The sequence below is a fragment of the Pan troglodytes genome, chromosome 18 (assembly GCF_028858775.2).
Source record: "Pan troglodytes isolate AG18354 chromosome 18, NHGRI_mPanTro3-v2.0_pri, whole genome shotgun sequence".
Lineage (NCBI taxonomy): Eukaryota > Metazoa > Chordata > Mammalia > Primates > Hominidae > Pan > Pan troglodytes.
The window spans coordinates 70,000,629-70,028,315 of NC_072416.2; the positions used below are offsets into that span (position 1 = coordinate 70,000,629).

Consider the following 27,687-nt stretch of genomic DNA (forward strand, 5'->3'; position numbering starts at 1 on the left):
TACAGTTATGTTGGGTAACAAAGTTGACAGCAGGTTTCTGTTAGCACCCTGTTGGAGGAGGAGGAGGCGCTACCACACGCTTACCTTAGGGAAATAACGTGCACTTTATAACCGTTCAGGTAAATCGTTGGGTGAGAAAGAAGAATAAAGGACACAGCCGGTGGAGGGACCCCAGCACACAGTCCCGTGGGTGCTCCGAAGGAAACGGCCGCAGCCCCAAATCTCCTAGTCCCTCTAGCAGGGAGTTTTCCCGCGGAGTCTCGCCTTGCGGCCGGAAGCCACCTCAAGCCGCCCACCCGGAAGCCGTCGTCTTGGCAACTGGGTATCGTCCCACCCCCTTTTCTTAGCAACGCCTATCGCCTTAGACGTCTGAGGTCAGCCGGGCCTCGATTGGTTCCTCTGTCTTTCACTCTGGGAGACGTTTGAGACCGAGCGTCTCTAGATCTCGTATTTGAATTTGTGGCGCTTGGTGTCCGCGAGTTGCCGAATGAAGCTGAGCGTCTCAGTGGAACCAGGGATCTCAGGGGTGAGCGACCGCGAGGGGAGAGCGACGAAAAGGGCGGCCGGAGCTGGAGGGGCGCGGAGTTAAACAAAAAAGGGCGGCCGGAGCTGCAGGGGCGCCGAGTTAAACACGTCATTTCCAGATGGGGGGCTTCAGGCGAGCTGCTTAGCTCCCCTGAGGCAGGCCCTCCGTCTGTTCGCCTATTCGTAGCCTCTGGGTTTTTCCCTCACGTAGTTTTCCTGCAGTCTCAGAGACGCCACGCCTGCCCCCGTTCTGTTGCCCCTGATGGAAGACTCCTCTTAACGCTACCTTCCCTCTTTCACAAACAAAATGTCTCTCAGCTTCCTTCTTTCTCCGACGTGCTTACACCTCCCCCAAGTATAATTCACTCCCCACTGATGTCTTTGGTAGTTTCATCCTCGTCTTCATCACTAATACTATGAGACACGGGGTGCGTGCACTTGACGATGTAGAAAAATGGCTTTCGCGCAACCTGGTGAGCGTCCCACACCTCACAAATTGAATCCAAAAAGTTCCTTATTCATAAAAGATGCTGCTGTCCTACTCTTCCCGACCGGGAATATCATGACGTGGAAAGCAGCAAGTGACAGCGTTTTATAAAGCGCTACAAAAGTAAGCTATTGATGCATTCACATCGGAAACATAATTGTTTTGTTTTCGGTCGGACACTCTTGATCCATAGGTTTCGTATTGGGTTTATGGATACTGTTCAGACTTTGAAACGAATAATGCCAAAAGTTACGTTGGAGGACAAACTGAGGATTGATCCCAAGCACAAAAGTAACCACTGATTAAAACCTTCTCTTCATTAACCTTTAGCTTCTTTGTCTATTATGATACTTCTCCCACCCCGGTGGATTTAATTTCCATTGAGATTTATGAACATTTTAGGAGTTTACAGTCTAAATAGACAGCTTTCCCCACCTCTCCTGCATATGACCATGAAAATCCTCTATTAACTTTCCAGTTTGATAATGCAGTATGAGCTTCTATATGCTTAGCCTCTAGAACAGAGATTCTTTTTGGGGTGGGGGGTCTTAGTCCTGTTTAAGACCCAGAGGAAAACCTTGGAGCTTTTCTCCAGAATATGACACATACACACAAAATTTTGTATTAGTTTTAGAGAGTTGTATTTTGTTTTAGTAGAAAAGAGATCTCACTTTGTTGCTCAGACTGATCTCCAGTGTCAGCCTCCCAAAGGGTTGGGATTACAAGCGTGAGCCGCCGAGCCCAACCCTGTTTTAGGGAGTTTTAGATTCTGTTTTGAAATGTGGATATTAGTGGGACCCCAGTCCAATTCTACACGTTTATTTATATATATACACACACATATGTCTATATATAATTATATATATTTACATAATATATATCTATGTATATAATTTTTTTAAGTAGAAATAAGCAGCGAAACAGAGTGTTTTAAGTTCTACCGAATGACTGTCATTTCTTAGTTTTAAGACTTGTAGTTCGGAGGGAGGTGGAATGAGAAGGCTGAAACTTTTACATGAGCTCTGATTTAAGGATATTAGAAAAGTCATTTCTAAGTGTGGCGGTCCACGCCTGTAATCCCAACCAACACTTTGGGAGGCTGAGGTGGAAAGACTGCTTCAGCCCAGGAGTTCGAGACCAACCCAGGAGTTCAAGACGATAGTCGGACCCCATCTCTACAAAAAAATTTTAACATTAGCCAGCCGTGGTGGTGTTCGCCTTGCTCCCAGCTACTCAGGAGGCTGAGGTGGGAGGATCACTTGGGCCGGGGAGTTCCAGGCTGCAGTGGCCAATGATCGTGCCTATCTCCAAAACAAACAAACAAAAAACAGAGAGATAAAGGTAGTAAGGTAGTATATGAGCACAGGGGCATACCAAAAAAAAAGTTCACAAGGTATTGCATCCAGAGTCTTTTTGAATTAACAAGAAATAGGAAAATTCTTGATCAACATGAAGAGTGAAAATAGTTTGTGTGCCTTAATTTTTTGGATGTTTTATATTAAAATAATTTTATGGTGAATTCTACCAGCATATACCTGAATATAATCTCATAATCTTCTTCCTAACCATCTCAGGCATTATCTTTCACATGAGAACATTAGCTTACCTGAAATTTGCTTTTATATATGATGTGAGGAATGGCTTTAATTTTTTTTTCACTGTTCAGTTGCCATTTTGGGGAGATTGGTCTTCAGTTTTGCTTTATTTTGATTGTCTGGTTTTAGAATTAGGGTAATGGTGTCTGACATCTTTAAGTGATCTGGGATGTGTTGTATTCTTTACTTCTTGAAAAAGTTTGTATAAGATTGGCATTGCATTGTTAAGTGTTTGATAGAATACATCCATCTATGTAGATCCATATTTTCATAATTTTCCTTCAGGTTGAATAACTTCATTTAATACTGCATGTAGGTGAAGGATTCTGTCAGTGTTTGTTTCTTAGAAAATGTTTTTATTTAACTTTCATTTTTGAAAGATTTATTTTTAAACTGGATATATAATTGTAGGTTGACTTTTTTTAGCACTTTAATATTCTATTGTCCTCTGGCTGTTGTTTTTAGATATTTGGTGTCATTCTTATCTTTGTTCTCCTGTATATAATGTCTCCCCCAACCCCATCCCACCTCACCCTCACTTTTGAAAAAACAAAGTCGGGCATATTTAGTCATAATTTGCATATGGTAAAGTTGACCCTTTCAAGGAATACTGTTCTATGAGTTTGGACAAATGTGAAGAGTTGTGAGCTATCACAATCATTTTTAGTATATCTGTAAGTCTGTAAAGTCTCATGCACTTATTATCGATTTTCTATCCTCACCATGGGTCCCTAGCAACCCTTGATCTGATATCTACTGCTATAGGTTTGTGTTTGGAGGCATCATGTTAGTGGAATCACATAGTATGAGCTGGTAGTGTCTGGCTTCTTTCACTTGATATAATACTTTCAAGATTCATCTATGTTCTTGCATGTATCACTAATTTTTTCTTTTAATGTGTGAGTAGTATTCCATTATATGTATTACCAGTTTGTTTATCCATTCAGCAGTTAATGGGCTTTGAGTTGTTTCCAGGTTTTGGCTGTTAGTAATAAAGCTGCTATAAACATTTGGCTACAGGTGTTTGTGTGGCCAAAGATTTTAATTGCTTGCTTGCTTGCTCTTTGCTTTTTTTTGTCTCTATTTTTGTTTTGTTTTGTTTTGTTTTGTTTTGTTTTTGAGGTAGGATATGGCTCACCATAACCTCGAATTCCTGGGCCTCAGCCTTTTCAAGTAGCTGGGACTACAGGAGCATGTCACCAGGCCTAGCTAATTTTTAATGTTTGGTAGAAAAAAGGTCTTGCTATGTTGTCCAGGCTGGACTTAACCTCCTGGTCTTAACCTCCTGCCTCAAGCAATCCTTCCACCTCAGCCTCCCAAAATGTTGGGATTATAGGTGTGAGGCACCATGCTCAGCCTTAATTTCATAAAATACTTTAAAACCTTTTTCAAAAGTGGCTGTCCCATTTTGCATTCCCATCAGCTGCATATGGCAGTTCCAGTTATTCAACAGTCATATCAGCCCTTGGGGTTGTTAGTAGTTAGTAGTTTAAATTTTTTAAACTATTGCTCTGGGTCTGTACTGATGTCTCATTGTAATTTTAAGTTATATTTCTCTGATGCTTAATGAAATAGAATAGTCAGTCATTCATCCACTTGTTATCTGAACGTCTTTTGTGAAGCATCTATAAAAATGTTTTGCCCTTTTTTTTTTTTTTTTTTTTGAGTTCCAGTCTCACTCTGTTGCCCAGGCTGGAGTGCAGTGGCGCGATCTCAGCTCACTGCAGCCTCCTCCTCCTGGGTTCAAGCAGTTCTCCCACCTAAGTCTCGCAAGTAGCTAGGATTACAGGCGCACACCACCATGCCCAGCTAATTTTTGTATTTTTAGTAGAGACAGGGTTTCACCACGTTGGCCAGGCTGGTCTCGAACTCCTGACCTTGGGGATCCACCTGCTTTGGCCTCTCAAAGTGCTGGGATTACAGGCATTTGAGTTACCATGCCTGGCCTGTTTTGCCTATTTTATTTGGTAGTTTTATTGAGGTACAATTTACATACAACAAATTTCATATTTTTAAAGTGTATACTTTGATAAGTTTTGACATGTACCCAAGAAACCATCACCACAATCAAATTAATGTACATCTACAACATGGCTGAACCTTGGAAACATGTTAAGTGAAAGAAGCCAGTCACAAAAGGTCATATATTGTATGATTTTATTTATAAAAAATTTCCAAAATAGGCAAATCCATAGAGATAGAAAGTAGATTAATGGTTGATAGGGGCCAGGGCAGGGGAGAATGGAAAATTACTGCTAATGAGTATAGAGTTTCTTTTTGAGATGATGCAAATAGTCTGGAATTAGATAGTTGTGGTGGTTGCACAGCTTTATGAATACTCTCAAAACTATGAATCGTACACTTTAAAGGGTGAATTTTATGGTATATAAGTTATATCTCAATAAAGCTGTTGTGAAAAAGAGAAAAATAACTCTAGTTGTGATCTAAGGGGCTGTTCAAAAAGCATTGTTTGTAGTAGTAGAAACATGGAAACTAAATGTCCATCAGTAGAAGAATGATAAAAATGGTTGTATATTCTTAAAATGAAAGTGATGCTATTAAAATAATGAAGCCAAACAGTATGTATCAATATGATATATCTCACAATCGTAGTTAGAGGGGAAAAACATTGCAGAAGAATCTGTAACAGATATAATACAGAATTAGCATTTAGAAATATGTAGAATAGTATATAGTTTAGTAAAGGTATCAAAAATGCATGGGGATCATAAACATCAGCTTCCAGGTGGTAATTAGCTGTGGTGATAATTTATGGTACATGTACCTGGTGTCGGTGGAGGAAAGAGAGGGGGAATGTTATTAAGGAAGTGTTCATAGAATGTTTCAACTATACTGGTAGTGTTTTATTAAACTGCGTGATAGATATACAGAAGTTATTTTTATTTTTAGAATATTTCAAATAATTTTATAAGAATATTTGCAGGACACAGCAAAATGATAGTAGATGATTTATCCCATGGAAGGGATAAACCATCAAGATAAAGATTTTTCACTTACAAGAGTAGCAACATCAAATGTAGAACTGAGGCTGAGCGTAGTGTCTCATGCCTGTAATCCCAGCACTTCCGAAGGCCAAAGCAGAGGATCCTTTGAGCCCAGGAGTTTGAGACCAGTCTGGGCAACATAAGGAGACCATGTCTACAAACAATTTAAAAAATCAGCCAGGTGCAGTGGCGGATGCCTGTGGTCCCAGCTACTCTGGAGGCTGAGATGGGAGGATGGTTTGAGCCTAGGAGGTTGATGCTGCAATGAGCTATGATTGCGCCACTGCACTCCAGCCTGGGCGACAGAGTAAGACTGTTTCTCTATCTGTTCTGCCATAGTAACAGAAGAAAAAAGAAAAAAAACAAGTAGAACCAAGGGCAGACAAGAACCAACTGAAGAAAGGATGTTAGGGGAGGCCTGATTTGCATACATGAAGTCATAATCATGTAACTTCTTTTAAAGTAGTTGTGGTTTCCTTTGGGAATATTACACCAAGCAAAAATGTAAAGTATGATGACCTGGAAGCAATTTCACTAATGCATATTTTGCAAAGTGTTATTACTCTCAGAAGTCAAATCAATGCCTTCTAGGAGATTTTTGAACGATATAAAATAGTCTCAGAGGGAGGAAACAGTAAGGATGTGGAGTGTGAGGAAAAACCTTAAGGAGATCATTCTTACATGGCATGGGAGCTCTGTTTTAAGGTAATCACCTAGTCAGGAGATCCCCCGAGAAACAGATTACACAGCTGAAACAAGAAGGTACTTGAATGATTTCTAGTTCATAAAAAATGTTATTGATATCAGACCCCATTCTAGTATCAAGGAATTATGAAGCTTTGATCCATGTCCTCAAGGAGGACAGAAATTTATTCTAACTATACCATCAAGCCTGTTTCCCGGGAAGAGAAACTTCTGTACAGAGGGCTTTTTAGGAGCTGTGAGTTCGAGAGTCTAGGATCATTTAAAAAGCATTACCCAGAGATCTACGAGGGACAAAGGAAGCTCAAGGGATTTCCAAAAACCCAGACCTACAGAACATGGACAGGGATTATAAGAACTTTTAATAGCTTCTTAAATTTAAAGACATTCTCTCTGGTGGGTTGCATTGTGTCCCTCAAAAAGGTATATTCAAGTCCTAACCCCTAGTATTTGTGAATGTGACCCTAATTCAGTGACTGGTTTCTTTATAAGAGAAAGGAGGCCAGTCACAGTGGCTCACACCTGTAATCCCAGCACTTTGGGAAGTTGAGGCAGGAGGATTGCTTGAGCTGAAGAGTTTGAGATTAACCTGGGCAACATAGCGGGACATCATCTCTACTAAAAATAAATAACAACAACAAAAAAATAACCAGGTGTCCCAGCTACTCTGGAGGCTGAAGTGGGAGGGTAGCTTGAGCCCAGGAGTTTGAGGCTGCAATGAGTTGTGATTGTGCCACTGCACTCCAGCCTGGGCAAAAGAGTTACACTCTGTCAAAAAACAAAACAAAACAAAACAAACAACAACAACACCAAAAAAAAAAAAAAAAAACAGAAAAGAGAAAGGAGAGGGAAACTTGGATACAGAGACCTAGACATACACACACACAGGGAAAGAGGTCATGTGATGACAGAGGCAGAAGTTGTAGCTGTGCAGCTGCAAGCCAAGGAACAAAGAATCACCTGCAATTCTGCACCAGAAGCTAGGGAGAGGGTAGGAAGGATTCTTCCCTAGACACATCAGAGGGAGCCCCAGACACATCAGAGGGAGCACAGCTGTGCTGAAATCTATCTGCACCTTGATTTCAGATTTCTAGTCTCCAGACCCCTGAGAGTTAAGTTGCTGTTTCAAACCACCCATTTTGTGGCAATTTGTTACCACAACCCCAGGAAACATACCTTCTTCACTAGGCACTACCTAGTTCCCTATAGCAATTAGTAATAAAACACTTAAAATGAAAATGACTGCTAGGCTTGCTTGGTGGGGCATAAAGAACAAAATACAACATTGGGGGATGTGTGTCCCTATTCTGTAGTCAGTCCTCAAGAAATAGAAGTACCAAGAGTAGTTGGTGACAGCTTTGGGGAAGAAAGGAATAAGACTTGTTTTTATTTATTTATTTTTTTAAGGTATACAACATGATTTTTAAAAATCATTTGTTATTGAAGTAAAATACACATATATAATTTACCATCTTTACCATTTTTAAGTGTACAGCCCAGGGGTAATATATATGTTTATATTTTCTTTTTCCTCTTCATTTGCCCCTCCCTCCTTCCCTTCCTGGCCTCTGGTAACCAGCAATCTATTCACTATTTTCATGAGATTCACTTTTTAAGCTCCCACATGTGAGTGAGAACATGAGATACTTGTCTTTTGGTGTTTTGCTTATTTCACTTAACATAATGGCCTCCAGTTTCATCTATGTTGCTGCAAATGACAGGATTTCATTCTTTTTGATGGCTGAATAATATTCCATTGTATATATATATCACATTTTCTTTATCCATTCATCCATTGATGGACAGTTAGGTTGATTCCATACCTTGTCTATTGTGAATAGTGCTGCAGTAAACATGGAACTGCATACCTCTCTGATATATTGATTTCCTTTCTTTTGGATGTATACCCAGTCACGGAATTGCTAAATCATATGGTAATTCTATTTTAAGTTTTTTGGCAACCTCCATACTGTTTTCCATAGCAGCTATGCTAATTTACATTCCTACCAACAGTGTGTGAGGGTTGCCCTTTCTCTACATCCTTGCCAGCATCCGTTATTGTCTGCCTACCTGTTTCTCTGGTAGAGTAAAGCCAGCATATGGCAGACATACCCTATAGGAGTTTCCTTTGTTACTATGTGTGATCCTCAAGGCACGACTTACCCATTCCTCAGAGTGGCTCATGCCAAGCATTTGACCTTACTCTCAAAAACAGTTACCATTGCTAAGACATACTCTCAAAAGTAATGATCATTGCTGGGAAAAGATAATAAATAGGAATAATAGCAACAGCTAACATTTATTGGATCTTACTGTTACCTCATTTGATTCTTTTGCCACACTCTGTGCTAGGTACTATTATCTCCCTTTTAGAAATGAGGAATTGAGGTTGCTAGAAACTTGACTTATCTATCCCCCAACCCCCCTACCTCAAAATTTACACCTCAAAGAAAAAAAAATCACCGTGTCTCAAGAGAATAAGGAAAACAAGAATTCAGGCATTAAATAGTACTGATTAACAAGCATATGAGATTCCGAATTTAGACCTGTTGGATAATGGAAGAGTCAATGTAGATATTTTAATTACATGTTCTGAAGTTGAACTTATGCAACAAGTATCTTGTAGCTGCTATAGAAATAAAAATGTGATTTCTCAGTTATTCTATGAAGATAATAACTCATTTACTACATTTTATTAGTTTTGTTCTCACTTAAAAAATGGATTAGAGGCCGGACGCAGTGGCTCATGCCTGTCATCCTAGCACTTAGGGAGGCCGAGGCGGGCGGATCACTTGAGGTCAGGAGTTAGAGACCAGCCTGGCCAACATGGTGAAACTCCGTCTCTACCAAAAACAAAAAAATTAGCCAGGCATGGTGGGGCATGCCTGTAGTCGCAGCTACTCAGAAGGCTGAGGCAAGAGAATTGCTTGAACTGAGGCAGGGTTGCAGTGAGCCCACATCGTGCCAATGCACTCTAACCTGGGTGACAAAAAGAGACTCCATCTCAAAAAAAAAAAGGTGGATTGGAAATAATTTTTTTAACTTAAAAAGTATATCCTCAAATGTTTTAAACCCACAGTTTTATTTTTTCAGGAAATAAAGATAAGTTTTCTTGTTCCTGCAATATGGAGAAAAAGATAACCAAAAATGCTATCCCTTACAAACACCTGTATATAGCATATGAGGCATTAAAAAAATAAGGGAAATCCCTAGGGTCTAGAAACAATCAGGGAGCTGTAGGCTCATAAAACTGCTGATAGGAAAGAGTTATAGGTCTCACTGTTCAAGAGGCTTGGGTTTTAAAGTCATATAGCCTCAAGAGATAAGGTCTTGGGGTCCTTAAGAGTCCAGTGGTTAGAAATGAGATGCCTGCAGTTAGACCTCTTAACATCATCACTGATATATTTGTGTTTAATCCCAGCACTTTGGGAGGCCGAGGCGGGTGGATCGCCTCAGGTCAGGAGTTCAAGACCAGCCTGGCCAACATGGTGAAACCCCATCTCTACTAAAAATACAAAATTATCTGTTTGTGGTGGCATGCACCTGTAATCCCAGCAACTTGGGAGGCAGAGGCACGAGAAACTGCTTGAACCCGGGAGGTGGAGGTTGTAGTGAGCCAAGATCGTGCCACTGCATTCCAGTCTGGGCGACAGAGCAAGACTCCCTCTCAAAAAAAAAAAAAAAAATGTAGGCAGGGTGCAGTGGCTCATGCCTGTAATCCTAGCACTTCAGGAGGCTGAGGTGGGTGGTTTGCCTGAGCTTAGGAGTTCGAGACCAGCCTGGGCAACACAGTGAAACACTATCTCTACTAAAATACAAAAAATTAGCTGAGCGTGGTGGCGTGCATCTGTAATCCTAGCTAGTCGGGAGGCTAAGGCAGGAGAATTGCTTGAACCTCGGAGGCAGAGGTTGCAGTGAGCCAAGATGGCGTCATTGCACTCCATCCTGAGCCAGAGAGCAAGACTCTGTCTCAAAAAAAAAAAAAGTACAGACCTTATAATATTTTATGTTCATTTATTCACACTTGTTTTTTGCTACTGTGCATTTTAATTCTCTATTTTTGGTGCCTTTAGACATTAATATTATTATTTTATACAGCCAATAATTGCTTAGATTTACCGTTTTTGTGGCTCTTCATTCCTTTCTGTGTCTTCTAGCTTCCCTTGGTGGGATTATTTCCCTTCTGCCTGAATAATGCACTTTAATATTTATTTTAATGTGGATTTGTTGATGACAAATTCTTTTTTATGCCTGAAGAAAAGTCTTTATTTCACTGTCATTGATGAAGGGTATTTTTGCTGTTTATGGATTGGCATATCCCTTTGATGATGTAATTCCATTGTCATTTGGCTTCTATCATTTCTGTTGAGAAGTTAGCTATCAGACTTATTTTTGTCTGATAAAATAATAAAGAGAACTTGCCTCCTTGGCTTCTTTGAAAGTTTTCCCTTTGTCTTTGATTTTCAGTAGTTTTAATAATAGGCCTATACATATATTTTTTTCCAATATATATATATTGTTTATCCTTTAGTGAGTTGAATCCATGGTTTTTTATCTTTTACCAGCTTTGTTAAAATTCTTGGTCAGTATCTTTTTAGATACAGCTTGTTTTCCCCTTCTCACTCTTTATCCCAGTAAGTTCTCTTGTCCTATCTTCAGTCATTTTCTATCCCTTGTCCCTCAACCCTAGGCAATCATTAATGTGCTTTTTGATTTTATAGATTAATTTGGACCTTTCTCTAATGTAATGTAAATGAAATTAAACAGTGTGTACTATTTTGCATCCAGCTTCTTTTTCATAGTATTGTTTTTGATATTTACTAATATTTTTCTGTGTATCAGTATTATGATATTTCTTTATACCTAGGTCTATCTATAGATTACAGTTTGTTTATCTATTCATTTATTGTTTGACATTTGGGTTATTTCCAGTTTGGAGCAATTATGAATAAAACTGCTGTGAACACTTGTTTACAGTCTTTGGGAAAATACTTAGGAGATGGAATTGCTGAATCATACAATCATTTTATGTTCAACTTTGTAAGAAACTGCCAAACTGTTTTCCAACGTAGTTGTAGTATTTTATATCATTTTCAGGAATGTATGAAAGTTGCAATTTCTCCACATCGTTGGAACTGTCAATCGTTTTAATTTTAGCCACTGTAAAGGGCGTTCGTTGCTATCTCACTGTGATTTTAATTTGCACTTTACTGATGGCTAATGATGTTGAATATCTTTTTATAAGCTTATTGTGTATTCAGGTATCTTCTTTCATGATATGTCTGTTTACATATTTTTCCAATTTTTAGATGGGTTTGTCTTTTTATTGAGGTATAAAAGTTCTTTTTGTGTTCTGTATAAAAGTTCTTTGCCAATTATGTATGTTCAGATTATCTTCTCCCAATCTGAAGCTTACCTTTTCATTTTCTTAATGATATCTTTTCAAGAGCAAAAGTTTTAATTTTGATAATGTGCTGTTTATTTTTATGTGTTGTCTCCTATCTAAGAAACTTTGCCTACCACAAGGTCACAAAGATTTTCTTCCTCTGTTTTGTAGATTTAGCTTTTTTTTTTTTTTTTTTCATTGAGATGGAGTCTCACTCTGTCACCCAGGCTGGAGTGCAGTGGCGCGATCTCGGCTCACCGCAACCTCCACCTCCCAGGTTCAGTAAATTCTCCTGCCTCAGCCTCCCGAGTAGCTGGGATTACAGGTGCCCACCACCATGCCCGGTTAATTTTTATATTTTTAGTAGAGACGAGGTTTCACCATGTTGGCCAGGCTGGTCTCGAACTCCTGACCTCAGGTGATCCACCTGCCTCGGCCACCCAAAGTGCTGGGATTACAGGTGTGTGCCACCGCACCCAGCCAGATTCAGATTTTATGTTAGTTTATGATCCATTTTGTGTTGAGTTTCATGTGTGGGAAGATTAATTTTTTCCATGTGGATATCTAGGTCTCCCAGCACTATTTTTACCTTTCCTAATGAGATTATTATTGCTTCTGATAACAAGAGAGTATCACCTATTTGAACAACTCTTCTGTGCTAACAACTATAATCTGTCAACAAAATATAAACTTAACTACTTGAATACAATGGAGAACAACCAAAAGCAAGCAGAAACTGGAAGAATATCTGCTTGGAAATGGGTGAATTTCCCATTCTTATGGTAACTTTTTTTTTTTACCCCAGTAGACACTACATTAGACAGCTATAACTTAAATAGAATATTAACAGACTTACTAACCTGAACATACAGAGGGCAGGATTTGGGCTAACCCCCACAGCTAGAAAGTGAGTAGGAAAATGACAGATTCACAGAGAGGGATTCTGTTTATAGTCTCTCCCTTCTCTTCACCTGACCCCTGAAATAGATTTCCATTAGACAGTTTTCAAGCAATTCACCTAAAGCTAAAAGATGTGAACAGAGCTTTCAACTGAAATCCATCACAGGAAAGACAAATGGGTTTTCTACTTCAGCCAAATTAACTCCTTGTTAAAACAAAAATGTCAACATTCTTCACAGGAACACAACGTAATTCAGAATCTCCACAACACATCAACATGTCCATAATACTGTCAAAAATAATGAGACACCTAAAGAAACAGTAAAATGTGATCTATACACAAGAGAAAAGGCAATCAATGGAAGCTGGCCCTAAGAGATATTGATTTAGTAGACAAGAATTTTAAAGCAAATGTCATAAATGTGTTCAACAATGTAAAGGGGAAATATTCTTGTAATAAATTAAAAATGAGGAATCTCACCAGAGAAGTAGAAACCGTTAAAAGAATTCTAGAATTGAAAAATATGGTACTCAAATAAAAATAGGGTACCTCAAATAGAAAATAAAAAAATAGATGGGCTTAAAAACAGATTGGAATAACAGAAGAGTTAGTCAACTTGGAGACAGACTAATAGAAATTATACAATCTGAAGACAAGAGAGATAAAGAATGAAAAATGAAGAGACTCATTTACATGTGGGACAGTAGCAAGATGTCTAATATACATCTAGTTGGAGTCCCAGAAATAGAGGTAGAGAAAGGGAGCAAAAATAAATAAATAAATAAATTGAAGACATATGAATGAAAACTTACTAAATTGCTGGGCGCGTTGGCTCATGCCAGTAATCTCAGCACTTTGGGAGGCCAAGGCGGGCTGATCACCTGAGATCGGGAGTTAGAGATCACCCTGACCAACATGGAGAAACCCCTTCTCTACTAAAAATACAAAATTAGCCAGGCATGGTGGTGCATGCCTGTAATCCCAGCTACTCAGGAGGCTGAGGCAGGAGAATCGCTTGAACCCGGGAAGCGGAGGTTGTGGTGAGCCGAGATCGCACCATTGCACTCCATCCTGGGCAACAAGAGCGAAACTCCATCTCAAAAAAAAAAAAAAAGTACCAAATTAGGTGAAAGGCATAAATTTACAGATTAAGAAACTAAAAATACAAAATTAGCCAGGTGTGGTGGTGCACACCTGTAGTCCCAGCTACTTGAGAGGCTGAGGCAGGAGAATGGCCTGAACCCAGGAGGCGGAGCTTGTAGTGAGCCCAGATGGCGCCACTTCACTCCAGCCTGGGCAACAGAGTAAGACTCTGTCTCAAAATAAATAAATAAATAAATAAATAAAAAATAAAAAAATCCCAATATACCTGAATTCTCTATTCAGCAAAAATATCTTTTGAAAATGAAGGTCAAGTAAAAAGAGTTTTTAGATAAATAAAAGCTAAGAATTTTCTGCCTGCAGGTCTTCAATATAAACAATGCTAAAGGAGGTTCTGAATTATTTTGACACCTTTGTTGAAAATCAATCTTATGTATGTTGTTTTATTTCTGGACTGATTAATCTGTTCTGCTGATTTATATGTCCTTTATGCTTATAATATACTGCTTTGCAATTAGGTATAATAAGTCTAAGTCTTAATATCTGGTAGTGTCACACCTCTAGCTTTTGCTACCTTTAAAAGACATCTTGGCCAGGTGTGGTGGCTCACACCTATAATCCTAAAACTTGAGGAGGCTGAGGAGTGTGGATCTCTTGAGCCCAGGAGTTTGAGACCAGCCTGGGCAACATGGCAAAACCCTGTCTCTACAAAAAATACAAAAATTAGCAGGGCACAGTGGCTTGTACCTGTGTTCCCAGCTACTTGGGAGGCTGAGGCAGGAGGACCGCTTGAGCCCTGGAGGTTGAGGCTGCAATGAGCTATGATTATGCCACTGCACTCCAACCTGGGCAACAGAGTGAGATCCTGTATCAAAAAAAAAAAATCTGCAGTTGTTGGCCTTTTTAAATATTAGAGTCAGCTGGTCAATTTTTACAAAAGGCTTGCTGGAAACCTCTTTGAGATTTTACTGAATCTATATTAGACCAATAAATTGTTGCTTTTCCCAGTAAGAAATACGATTCTTCCAATCTATGAACATGGTATCTCTTTTCATTTGTCTCTTTTTTTTTTTTTTTTTTTGAGGTGGAGTCTCACTCTGTTGCCCAGGCTGGAGTGCAGTGGCACGATCTTGGCTCACTGAAACCACCACCTCCCAGGTTCATGCCATTCTCCTGCCTCAGCTTCCCGAGTAGCTGGGACTACAGGTGCCCGCCACCACGCCCGGCTAATTTTTTGTATTTTTAGTAGAGAGGGGGTTTTACCACGTTAGCCAGGATGGTTTCGATCTCCTGACCTTGTGACCCACCTGCCTCAGCCTCCTAAAGTGCTGGGATTACAGGCATGAGCCACCTCGCCCGGCCCTATTTGTATCATTTTTAAATTCTCTCAGAAATGTTTTATAGTTTTCCATTTACAGGTCTTGTACATATTTTGTTAAATTTATTTGTAAATTCAAAATATGTATAAGTAGTTTATATTTCTTGATAACACTGTAAATTTTATTCTTTTTCTTTTGCTAATTTTAAAAATTTTTGTATATTAAAATTTTATGACTTTCCTGAATGCGCTATTAACTTTTTATTTTTAGAATTTTCTGTGTTAACAATAACTTCTGTGATGTTTTACTTCTCTCTTTCAGATATGTATGCCTTTAATTTATTTTTTGTTTTGTGGCACTGTCTCGAACTGCCAGTGTAATGTTTCATAGAGATGAGAGGCTACATCTTTGCCTTATTTCTGATCTTGGGGGAAAAAAAATGTTTAGTCTTATTTTAGACGGTTTTGGAATGAGAGAGAGAACAAAAATAAAGTCAGATACATGCACAAATGTGTTCATATCAAAAAAATTATACTCATAGCTATTACAGCCCTCACTTACTTAACTTATCATGTGGTTGTAGCCAGTATTTATAACTACTTTCTACTGCCAGTCTCAGTTTCCCTTTGCCCTCAGCAAGTACCTGTGTGCACTGTGGTTTCTTTTCTGGTGGGATGACTTAGACCTTCCTACAGGATTTGGTCTGGTAGTTGTCCTGTCTATATTGAGCTGTTTGTGGGGGGAGGGGTATGTTAACTTAGGACATAGCAGTACTCATAGGTTCTTCCTGGTTCCACTGTATTCCTGGTGTACCTTTCCTTATTCCCATCCTGTTTAAGTAGCTCAGTTTCTCCTGGCAGTCAAGAAGAGTCATCCAACTTAGTAGAATAACCCTTTCTTTGCCTGTTGATTCAGTGGCAAGAGAGAGCATTCCACAGGTGAGAGCCATATAAGCACCAGTTGGAAGCTGCATGGCATTTATTATCTAGTTTCATTGCATCACTTCTGTCACTGTAACTCAACAGTCACAAAGCTGCCCAGTTTTAAGATGAGGGGCCATAGACTTCATCTCTCAATAAGAGGAGTGTTTTGGGACCATATGTTTTTTCCAATAAACTTTTAATTTTAGAAGTTTCAGATTAAAAAAAAAACCTGCCAAGAGTTCGACAGTTCTCATATACCCACAGCAGTTTCACCTACTATTAACATCTTATGTAAGTATGGTATATTTGTTACAATTAATGAACCTTCATTGGTTCATTATTATTAACTAAGGTCCGTATTTTATTCAGATTTCCTTAGTTTTTACTTCATGTTCTTTTTCTATTCCAAGATCGCATCTGGTATCCCATATTACTTCCAGTACTCATGTCTCCTTAGCTTCCTTCTTCTTGGCTGTAACACTTTCTCAAACTTTGTTTTTGATGACCTTGAAAGTTTTGAGGAATAATGATCAAGTATTTTATACAATGTCCCTCAATTGGGATTTACCTGGGTATTTTTGTGGTTTTTTTTTTGTGATTAGACTGGGCGGTCACCTGGCTGAGGTAGTGTTTGTCAGGTTTTTCTGCTGTAAAGTTACTCCCTTTTCCCTCCTTTGTATATTGGACTCTTTGGAAGAAAGTCGCTATGCACAGTGCACACTTAGGGAGAAGGGAGTTATGCTCTATTTTTTTAAGAGCAGAGTATCTACATAAATTATTTGGAATTTTTCCGCATGAGAGATTTGTCTATTCTCTCCCATTTATTTGCTTACTCAATCACTTATTTATGTTAGTATGGACTCATGTATATTCATTTAATACTTTGGGCTATAATCCATTACTACTTAATTTTGTTGCACAGATTTTTCCAGCTTTGGCTCTTGAAAGCTTTCATTTGTCTCTTGTGTTTCTTTGACATAATTTCTTTTTTGTGGGCTTTTTTTAAAAAAAAAAAAAACGTTCTGGGGTCATATTTGTTATGCTTTTTTAAAGGTGGATACACATTTTGGATTGTTATATCTCCTTCCTGTACCTATTAAGGATGGGCAGGAAATATATGAACAAAGAATAAAACTTACATGAAAAGTAGCAGGTACTTTACTTTTTTGCTTCAGTAAAGGAGTATGGGGAATAAGGTTGGACTTTTCAGATCATTAATTCCAGGTCTTCAAGTTTGAAATGTATTTTTTAAAGTAGTGGAGCATTATCGATGTTTTTAATGGGGCACACAAATGGACAAGCCAACTTTTTGGAGATCAGAGGAACAAAAGGGAGAAAGAAAAATAAAATATTGAGATTTCTAAGCTTGGTGATTGGGAGAATGGTGCTGCTAGTAGAAATATAAAATGTAGAGCAAAGGCATGTTTGAGGGATGAATTGATGGAGATAGCTTAGGACATAGCAATTTGAGAGACCCCCCACCACTACAATCAGGTAAAGTTGTCTAGCCATCAGGAATAAAGACTATAAGTGGCAAGAGTTCTTGTCTTGAGAAATGTATTAGGGCATTGCCCATATAAAAGAGATATTTGAAGTTATGAGTGTGGTAAGAGCTCAGAAAGAAGAGAAAGGAGACAAAAGTAAAGGTGTCTTTGGCAATAGCAGGACAAAAGGTAATATGACAGGTAAGTAACTGAAATAAGCAGTCTTCACTTTATTGGCTATTGTTGTGTTGTATATTTCTGGTATTGTTGAAATGTAAGCATTTTATCAGTGAAGATGTTCATAGTAGCATTTATTATAGCGTTAGATAAAGTAGAAGCAACCTAAAATATTCAATAGTAAGAGACATACTTAGGGGCAGCATTGATAGTGGTTATGAACAGTATGAGCTTTGTAGTCAAAAAGGTTAAGCTCTATCACTTAATAGTTGAGTTCCTTTGGTACTTACTTGTTTAGTGCCTCAGTTTCCAACTTTGTAAGGTTGTTTTGAGTTTAAAAGACTTAATATGTTTGTTCCCCTGAATGTTGAAGTAAGAAAATAAAAATTTTAAAGTTTGAGAGTTAATATTTTTAAAGTTATTCAAACTGCCTAGCATGTGTTAAGTGCCATAGGAGTGTATATTCAATAAAATGAATTGTGAAGTGAATGTTAAGTAAATTGTATCTGTTTCATAGAATATCTTACTGTTCTTAAGCAATGCTTGTGAAGACAAAAATGAGTGTTTTGTCAGATCACGAACAAGTACAACACAAAATATCTATGATATCATCTCCATGAATATAAATGAAATATAACAACTACTAAAAGGAAATATAACAAAATATAAACAATGGATATGGGAAGTATAGGTGACCTTTCGTAATTTATATCCTTCTGTAATATATTCATATATTTTTTAAAGTTTTCTCTTTTATTTGTTTTTAAATAGATTTAGAACAGTTTTAGATTGTTCACAGGAAAATTGAGCATGAAGTATAGAGCTCTTGTTCACCCTTTGCTCCCACAACCACACAGTTTCTTCCCCTATCAACATCCTGCATTTGAGTTGTATGTTTGTTATAATTTACATGTATCTATCATTTTAGTATCATACAGAATAGTTGTATTGCCAGCCTTGGCAACATGCCAAAACCTTGTCTCTACAAAAAATGCAAAAATTAGCCAGACGTGGTAGATTAGCGACTGTGGGCCCAGCTGTTCGAGAGGCTATGGTGGAGGGATCTCCTGAGCCTGAGAAGTCAAGGCTGCAGTGAGCTGAGATCTTGCCACTGCGCTCTAACCTGGGAGAAAGAGCGAGACTCTAAAACATAAAAAAAAATAAGGAATAGTTTCATTGCCCTAAAAATTTTCTATGCTTTACCTATTTATCCTTCTCTCCCTCTAAGCCCTGGAAATCTCTGATCTTTTCACGGTCTTCATAGTTCTGCCCATTCTAGAATGCCATATAGTTGGAATCATACAGTATGTAGCCTTTTCAGATTGGCTTCTTCCACTTAGTAATATACATGTAAAGTTCCTTTGTGTCTCTCTTGATTTGGCAGCTTATTTCTTTTTAGTGCTGAATAATATTCTATTGTATTGATTTACCATAGTTTATCCATTTACCTGCCGAAGGGCATTTTGGTTGCTTCTAAGTTTTGACAATTATGAACAAAGCTACTGCGAACATATGTGTGCAGGTTTTCGCGTGAATATAAAGTTAACTCATTTGGGTAAATACCAACGAAGAAGATTGCTGGATCAGATGGTGAAAGTATGTGTGGTAGTATCTCATTGTTCTTTTAATTTACAGTTCCTTAATGGCATATTTTGGTGAACATCTTCTGATATGCTTATTTGCCATCAATGTATCTTCTTTGATGAGTTATCTGTTCGGAATGTTCTGCCCATTTTTAAATTGGGTAGTTCATTTTGCTGTTGTTGACTTTTGAGAATTTGGTTTAAGAGTTAGATTCAACTGTTGTCTCAGGTTGTTTTTGATTAATGCTCTAAGGAAAATGCTTTTCACACTGGTAAGCTCTGGATCATTTCAAATAAAGACAGTATATGTGGAGTCTTCCAGGTCCAATAATGACAGTACTCTGAGAATAGGGCTTTGAAAGAGTTTCAACTTCTTGGACAGTCATTGTTGATTGTGGCTATTGTTTTTCAAGACTCCTGTGTTGCCGAGGTTGGGCAGATGCGCATAGAGCAAATTTAAATGCCACGAATCTCAGCGTTCTTACCAAGATTTAGCTGTGGTTTTGTTGTCATTGTTTTTGTAACAATCATTTTCTGGATTGCTGGAAGTCTTTGGTTAGTTTCTAGTGTTCTGAAAAAGTTGGGGTTTTTTTTCTTTGTTTGTTTGTTTGTTTTTTCTTGTAGTCTCATTGATTTTATGGAGGATTTTCAGAGGTTTTTTTTTTGAGATGAAGTCTGGCTCTGTCAACCCAGGCTGGAGTGCAGTGATGCCATCTCTGCTCACTGCAACCTCCGCCTCCCTGGTTCAAGCAATTCTGCTGCCTGAGCCTCCCAAGTAGCTGGGATTATAGGCACCTGCCACCACACCTGGCTAATTTTTGTATTTTTAGTAGAGACGGGTTTTCGCCATGTTGGCCAGGCTGGTCTCAAACTCCTCAGCTCAAGTGATCCGCCTGCCTTGGCCTCCTAAAGTACTGGGATTACAGATGTGAGCCACTGTTTCCTGCCAGAGGTCTTTACTTTCAGTTTTTTAGTGATGTCCACTATCTTTTTTTTGTTAACAAAGCCATAGAATTTATAAGCTAATGGTCTGAGATCTGAAAGATATTCCTTTCCTGTGGAACAGAACAACAAGATCTCAATTATTTGATCAAGGAAAGTAATATGCTGTAAGCATAACATGTCAGTTGATAAATTGTATCGATGCCAGAACTGGATGAGCCAAACTTTGCTCTGTAAATAATGACTGATTAAATCTCATTAGCATATAACATAGAATGGTTTATATCCCTTAAGTTTCAATGAAAAAATATTATTTAAATAATAGTTAATCTAATAATACACTATTTCACCTAAAACTATTTTGCTATCTGGAATGTCTCTTGATAGAATGGCTATGTTTATTTGTTTGTTTTCCCTGAATGTTTTATAAGCAGTGTAATATTTAAGACTAGTGTTAGCTTTTTATTTGAATTTCCTGAATATACAGCAAGGATTTTTGAATCTTTATTACTAGATTTTATTTTTCTCTCCAGTTGTTGCTGTGTATGGAGTATTGTAGGTAGAAAAGAGAGGAAGATTGATTTGTAAATAATAGGTTAATCTGGCTAGGCCAGCCATGTATAGGTCAAGCTGCTTGAGGGTGACCTGCTAACATTGTGGAAAGATTTTATTGTACTTTCATTTTATTGAGTTTAATTATACATGCAGAGCAAATGGAAGGTGTAAATGCACTTGGTTTTGTGGTGTTCCATTCAATGTGATGGTCATTTTATATATTAAGTGCCTACGCTGAAAATACTGGGGAGAAAGGTTTTAAATGTCTTTTATCATCTATGAATTTTACATAAAAGTGCAATGTAGCTAATCATATTTGAAATTCTTACCTATTTTGCTCTATCTGATCTGGTTCAGTTATATTTGCAGTCTAAAAATTAGGATGCCAGTTTACTGTTGCCTGAGGATATATTATGGCATTTAAAATATGTTTCTCTTTTTAAAAAATTAAGCATATTTATATATTTATTATTTATTATTTTTTCTGAGACAAGCTCTTGCTTCATCACCCAGGCTGGAGTGCAATGACCTGCACTTCAATCTCGGCTCATTGAAGCTTCGACCTCCCAGGCTCAAGCAGTTCTCCTGCCTCAGCCTTCCAGTAGCTGGGAGTACAGGTGCACGCCACCACACCTGGCTATTTTTTGTAGAGACAGGGTTTCACCATGTTGCTAAGGCTAGCCTCAAACTCCTGGCCTCAAGTGATTGCACACCTCTGCCTCCCAAAGTACTGGGATTACAGGCGTGAGCCACTGCGCCCAGCTTAAAATACATTTCATAGTTGTAGTTAAATCTCATAGACTTAGGTGATCTTCTCATTTTTCTTGTGATCTGAAATGAAGGAATGAGCGATGGATTGATATTTGAATAGTTTCCTTCCATCTGGTGTTATTTTAGTAACCACATTAATAGGTGGGACTTCATAAACTGTAGACCATTCAAGTTTTCCAAAGGATGAAATGTTATATGAAGACCTACCTTTTTTTTAACCATCTATCTTTGATACAGATCATGTACTTAGTAAATTTGTAGTTCTACTACAAAAGGTAGGAAAACAGAATGCTTTGTGTCAGTGTTGTTGTGTGTTCATTGCTGGTGGATGCATTTAGAAGGCATTACAAGAAAGCAGAGATCAGAAAAGAATTGTCATTTTTGAAAACAGGAATGAAAGGGAATTAAAAGGAACTATGGTGTTGGGAGAGGCACAATTGCTTCTTAATCCTGACTTCACAAAAATAAAATTTATAAAGGCTTTAAGTGACAACGGCCAATTAAAACTCAGTCTTTTAGTAAGGATCAAATCAAGGGCCTGACCTTCACGTCCATTGATAAAACCTTAAAACTGATCCTGTCTCAGAATGAATTTCACCTATGGGTATATTTGAAAGTTCTTTGAATTGAACAGAATATTTCGTGGAAAAGAGTCCCTGCCTCAAATCCTTGATGGGCCCAAAATTCCCATAATTAAGAAGAGAAGTGAAAGCAAAAGGGAAAAAAAAGATGTAGCAGACCTAAGAAAGTCTAGAAAAGAACTGTGGATGTAGCTGTTGGACTGAGGCTCTGACTAAAATAAAGTAGATGAGAAGCCTGTTTATTAAGTTTGTGAGAGAAATGCATATTTTAGCTAAGTAGATGCATCACAGTTTTCCAAAATGGTTGCACCAATTTACACTCTCACAAATAGTGTATCAGGTTTTTAAATTTTAGTCAATCTTGTTTGGGTTGTAGCAGTCTTTTAATTAACATTTCCTTGATGTCCAATGAAGTTGAACATGTTTTCTGATCATTTGTATTGTGTGTGTGTGTGTGTATGATGTGTCTGTTCATGACTTGCATTTGTTGTTTTGGTTGTCTGACATGCAATAAACTGTACTAATTGTAGTGACTTTAAGTGTATAGTTCAAAAAAATTTATTTCTTTACATCTGCGGATAGATCCAGATTAAGATAGAGAACATTTCCAGCAGCCCATAAAAGTCCCTGTGTTCATTCCCAGACCACCCTTTGTCTTCCCAGAGGTTACCACAGTTCTCATTGTTATCAATATCAATTAGTTTTGCTTGATTTTGAACTTCGTTTAAAAGTTTGAGGCTGGGCGTGGTGGCTCACGCCTGTAATCCAAACACTTTGAGAGCCTGAGACGGGTGGATTGTTTGAGGTCGGGAGTTCAAAACCTGCCTGTCCAACATGGACAGGCTGTCTCTACTAAAATTACAAAATATTAGCCAGGCATGGTGGCGGGCACCTGTAATCCCAGTTGCTGGGGAGGCTGAGGCAAGAGAATCGCTTGAACCCAGGAGGCGGAGGTTGCAGTCAGCCAAGATGGCAACCCTGCTCTCCAGCCTGGGCAACAAGAGCGAAACTCCATCTCAAAAAAAAAAAAAAAAAGTTAGCTACTTTGTGTCTAGTTTCTTTTACTTAAAATAATATGCTGTGTCATTTATGTGTTTATAGCAATCTTTTGCTCTTTTTCATTGCTATGCAGTATTCCACTGCATGAACCGTCATCCTAAAATGAGTGATCCAGAGACCAGCCCTCCAAAGCAAAGAGTTTATTCAGGAATAGCAGAGGACTGAAGTCCAGGATAAACCTGCCATAAGCAGACTATAGGTACATCCAAGAGGGTTAGGGGAAAACGGGAAACTTTTAAAGACAAAAAACAAGTCCACATAAGCTAAACAAGACCATTGGCTAGAGGGGCTTGTTGCAGAAGCTGACATCAGTTCAGTGGTGGAGACAGCCACTGCAAGGAAAGTGTCCTTGTGCAAGTAGCTTATCTGGTTGGAGAAATTTCCCATGATAAGGTCTGTTACAAGGGTACATGTAAGACATGCAGGAATTTCTTGTAATAAAACCTGTTATAGGCATTCATATGTGAAGGCTCCTTCTTCCTGGCCCCCTGACTCCATTTAGTTAGTTTGACATAAGTCAAATATGCCATTTTGGTACCTGCATCCCTCACTGAATATACCACAATTTCTTCATGTATTCTCTTTTTCATAGACGCTGAGATTATTTCCAATGTTTGGCTATCAAGGGTAAAGCAGCTGTGAATATTCATGTGCACTTGGAAAAGATTATTTTTCTGTTATTGGTGTTTAAATGTATAGATACTGATAAAGCTTGTTTTGTTTATGTCTTCCACATCCTTTTGTATTTTCTGTACACTTGTTTTGTACTAAGTATGAGATTTTGATGTTTTCTGTTGGGTTTCTTTCTTTCTTGCACCTTTATTTCTCTTTGATTCTGTTTTATTAAAGCAGTTGTGTTAGTTGGTGGATAGATATTCATAACTATTGCATCTTTATTGGAAATTGTAGTCTTTATATCATAAAGTGTTCTTTATGTCATGCTTTTAGGTCTCAGTTCTCTCATGTTTAATATCAGTATTACAATACCTACTTATTGTTTTCATTTGCCTTGAATACCTTTTTTATCCCTTGCATTTTTAGCCTTTCTGATTCACTTTGTGTTTCTGTAAAATACAGTGTAGAGTTTTACTTTGAGTCCATTTGAAATTTAACATTTACAATTTAAAAAATAGGTAAGTTAAATCTATTTACATTCATTGATATGGTTATGTGGTCTCTGTCACATTATTTTATATACATTTATTGGGTTATTATATTTCCTTTGTTTCTTTCATAATCTATTAATAGTATGTTCCTTTCCCCACTCCTTTTTTATTTTTTGTTTTTGTTTTTGTCTTGTATTTTGGGAGGTTTGTATTTTCATTCTGGTGGTTACTTTTATATTATTATTTATAATGCTCTTAATTTCCTTCATTTGCCTTTTACTTACTTAGGTTTCAGCTGTTTGGATTGTCAGTTTAAATGACATACTTTAATTCCTAACTACTCATTATTGTCTTTTCTATGTTGCTACCAAGAAGTCTGACACTGGTTCGATTTTGCTTCCTTTACAAATAATCTCAGAAGATTTGTGCTTATTTTCCCTACCCTTGGATGTATTTTTTAAAAATCTTTAAAGCCTAGTTGTATATTGCAGTACATCTCAGTTTAAGTATTTGTATCAGTTTTTCCAAGTTCTTTATAGGCCTTTTTAATGTATACATTTATATCTTGTTTTATTTCTGATTTTTCTTTGTATATTACAACTTTATTTATTTATTTATTTATTTACTTTTGAGACAGGTTTTCAGTCTGTCACCCAGGCTAGAGTGCAGTGGCACAATCATAGCTTACTGAGGCACTGATCTCCCAGGCTCAAGTGATCCTCCCACCTCAGCCTCCTGAGCAGTTGGGACTACAGGTGCACACCACCATGCCCGGCTAATTATTTCATTTTTTGTAGGGATGGGGTCCCCCTTTGTTACCCAGGCTGGTCTCGAATTAGTGGGCTCAAACGATCCTCCTGCCTCAGCCTCCCAAGTTGCTGGGATTACAAGCATGAGCCACTGCACTCAGCCTACAACTTTATTTATTTACTTATTTATTTATTTATTTATTTATTTTATTTATTTTTTGAGACAGAGTCTCACCCTGTCGCCCAGGCTGGAGTGCAGTGGCGTGATCTTGGCTCACTGCAACCTCCGCCTCCCAGGTTCAAGCGATTCTTCTGCCTCAGCCTCCTGAGTAGCTGGGATTACAGGTATGTGCCACCACGGCCAGCTAATTGTTTTTGTATCTTTAGTAGAGACAAGGTTTCACCATGTTGGCCAGGCTGGTCTTGAACTCCTGACCTCGTGATCCACCTGCCTTGGCCTCCCAAAGTGCTGGGATTACAGGCATGAGCCACCACACCCAGCCACCTACAACTTTATTTTTAATTAAAAAGTTTTTTTTATACAGATGGAGTCTTGCTATATTGCCCGGGCTGGCCTTGAATGCCTGAGCTCAAGCAATTTTCCTGCCTCAGCTTCCCAAACTGTTGGGATTATAGGCATGAGCCACTACGCCCAACCCCTATTATAACTTTAAATATTAGTTTTATTCCATTATTTTATTTTCTTATTTGGGTCTTACAATTTTATGTATGTTGGACCCTCTTTCTCTCTCTTTTCCCCAGGTTCTTCTTCTTCTTCTCCTGGTTCTTCTTCTTCTTCTTCTTCTTTTTTTTTTTTTTGGCAGAGATGGGGTCTCATTATGTTTCCCAGGCTGGTCTTAAACTCCTATTCTCCAGCAGTCCTCCTGCCTCAGCCTCCCAAAGTTCTGGGTTTACAGGCATAAACCAGCATTCCTGGCCATTTTCCTGATGCTTACTACTCTACTTCATTTTGTTTTGTTCTCTTGGCTGTTTTTATGGCTTTGTTCAATGATATATATTTTATTTTCAGTCAATCTTTCCCTCTCTTGGGTACTTTATATTTATTTTTAATTTCTAAAATAATTTTTATCTCTCTCTTTTTTTTTTTTAATTTTTTTGAGACAGAGTCTCACTTTTTCACCCAGGCTGGAGTACAGTGGCATGATCACGACTCACTGCAGCCTTGACCTTCTGGGCTCAAGTGATCTTCCTGTCTCAGCCTCCTGAGTAGTTAGGACCACAGGCGTGAGCCACTGTGCTTGGCCATTTTTGTCTTTTTTAATTTTAATTTTTTGGGCATGAAACCAATTACATCTCATTTTAAATCTTTCTGACTTTTGCCTTTTTTTTTTTTTTGAGACAGTCCTGCTCTGTCACCCAGGTTGTAGTACAATGGCATGATGTCAGCTCACCGCAACCTCCGCCTCCCAGGTTCAAGTGATTCTCGTGCCTCAGCCTCTCAAGTAGCTGGGGTTACAAGTGCATGCCACCACAGCCAGCTAATTTTTGTGTTTTTAGTAGAGATTGGGTTTCACCATGTTGGTCAGGCTGGTCTCGAACTCCTGACCTCAAGTGATCCACCTGCCTCAGCCTCCCAAAGTGCTGCCATTACAGGTGAGAGGCACCACACCTGGCCAGACTTTTGACATTTTTGAACTGAATTGTTGAATGTTTGATTTAAGAGGATTTTTTTTAAAAAATCTGTAAATACTTATTTAACAACATAGAATTCAGGTTAAGATGTATTATAGTTTTCTCTGCCTTATTGTTTTGTTTTGTTTTGTTTTGAGGATGCTATTTATCAGCTGAAGCATTCTTGTTTTCATTTTCTTTATTTTTATTCTTTTATAACATTTTATAGTTGTTGCCTGTTTTCTGATCAGGTTTGAAAATTTTATTTTTCTTAACCAGCAATAATAGTTTATGTAAAAAGAGAAATTACAAGGTTTCTTAGTTCAAAAACATCCTATTCTTTTATTATAGTGAAGTGCAGTTTCTTTAACCTACCTGGTGTGTCTTTTGTGTTTATTGTTTTTGATTTTCTTGGAAGGGGAGGTGGGTTTGGTGTTTCTCTGATTTTATGATTATCTTTTATTCTTTTATTCTTTTTTTTTATTTTATTTTTTCTTTTTTTGAGACAGGGTCTCTCTGTTACTCAGGCTAAAGTGTGGTAGTGTGAACATGGCTCACTGCAGCCTCAACCTCCTGGGCTCAAGTGATCTTCCCACCTTAGCCTCCCAAGTATCTGAGACCAACAGTGCATGACCCTGTGCTGGGCTTTTTTTTTTTTTTTTTTTTTTTAAATTTTTGTAGAGACAGGGTCTTGCCATGTTGCCCAGGATGGTCTCAAACTCCTGGCCTCAGGCACCCCTGCCTCACCCTCCCATAGTGCTAGGATTACAACTGAGAGCCACTGCCCAGGACCTTTTTTTTTTTCTTTTTTTTTTTAAATATCTCTTATCTCTTATTTTCTTCTTTCTCTTTACCATCATATATCTCAGGAATCCCATGTCTAAGTCACAGTCCTCTCCCGGAGAAGTGGTTTTTTCCCCAAGAGTGTTACTTCTCTTTCTTATAATTGGAAGTCCCTTCCTTTAGATTCTATAGTAATCAGTGCTCTGTCCTAACAGGTCTCACACCTAATTTTAGGATTTCTATACTTCCTGGGGTTATTTTATCTGTATTTTGCTTCCCTGCTTCCTTCTATGTTTTCCACATAGTGTCTATCTTGTTTTT

The 27,687-nt window shown here is 38.1% G+C and overlaps 1 protein-coding gene across 24 annotated transcripts in view; it reads left to right on the plus strand.

Annotated features, from left to right (window-relative positions):
• Positions 1 to 388: 388 nt before the first annotated feature.
• Positions 389 to 27,687, plus strand: part of LOC134808766 (uncharacterized) — a 418,516-nt gene continuing 391,217 nt past the window's right edge. For 16 of the 24 annotated variants that reach the window (XR_010152427.1, XR_010152431.1, XR_010152426.1 and 13 more), the window contains exon 1: positions 389 to 526. The gene's annotated coding sequence lies outside the window, so the exon portion shown is untranslated. The remainder of the gene's footprint in view (positions 527 to 27,687) is intronic. The other 8 variants (XR_010152435.1, XR_010152434.1, XR_010152423.1 and 5 more) reach the window with 4 other exon arrangements.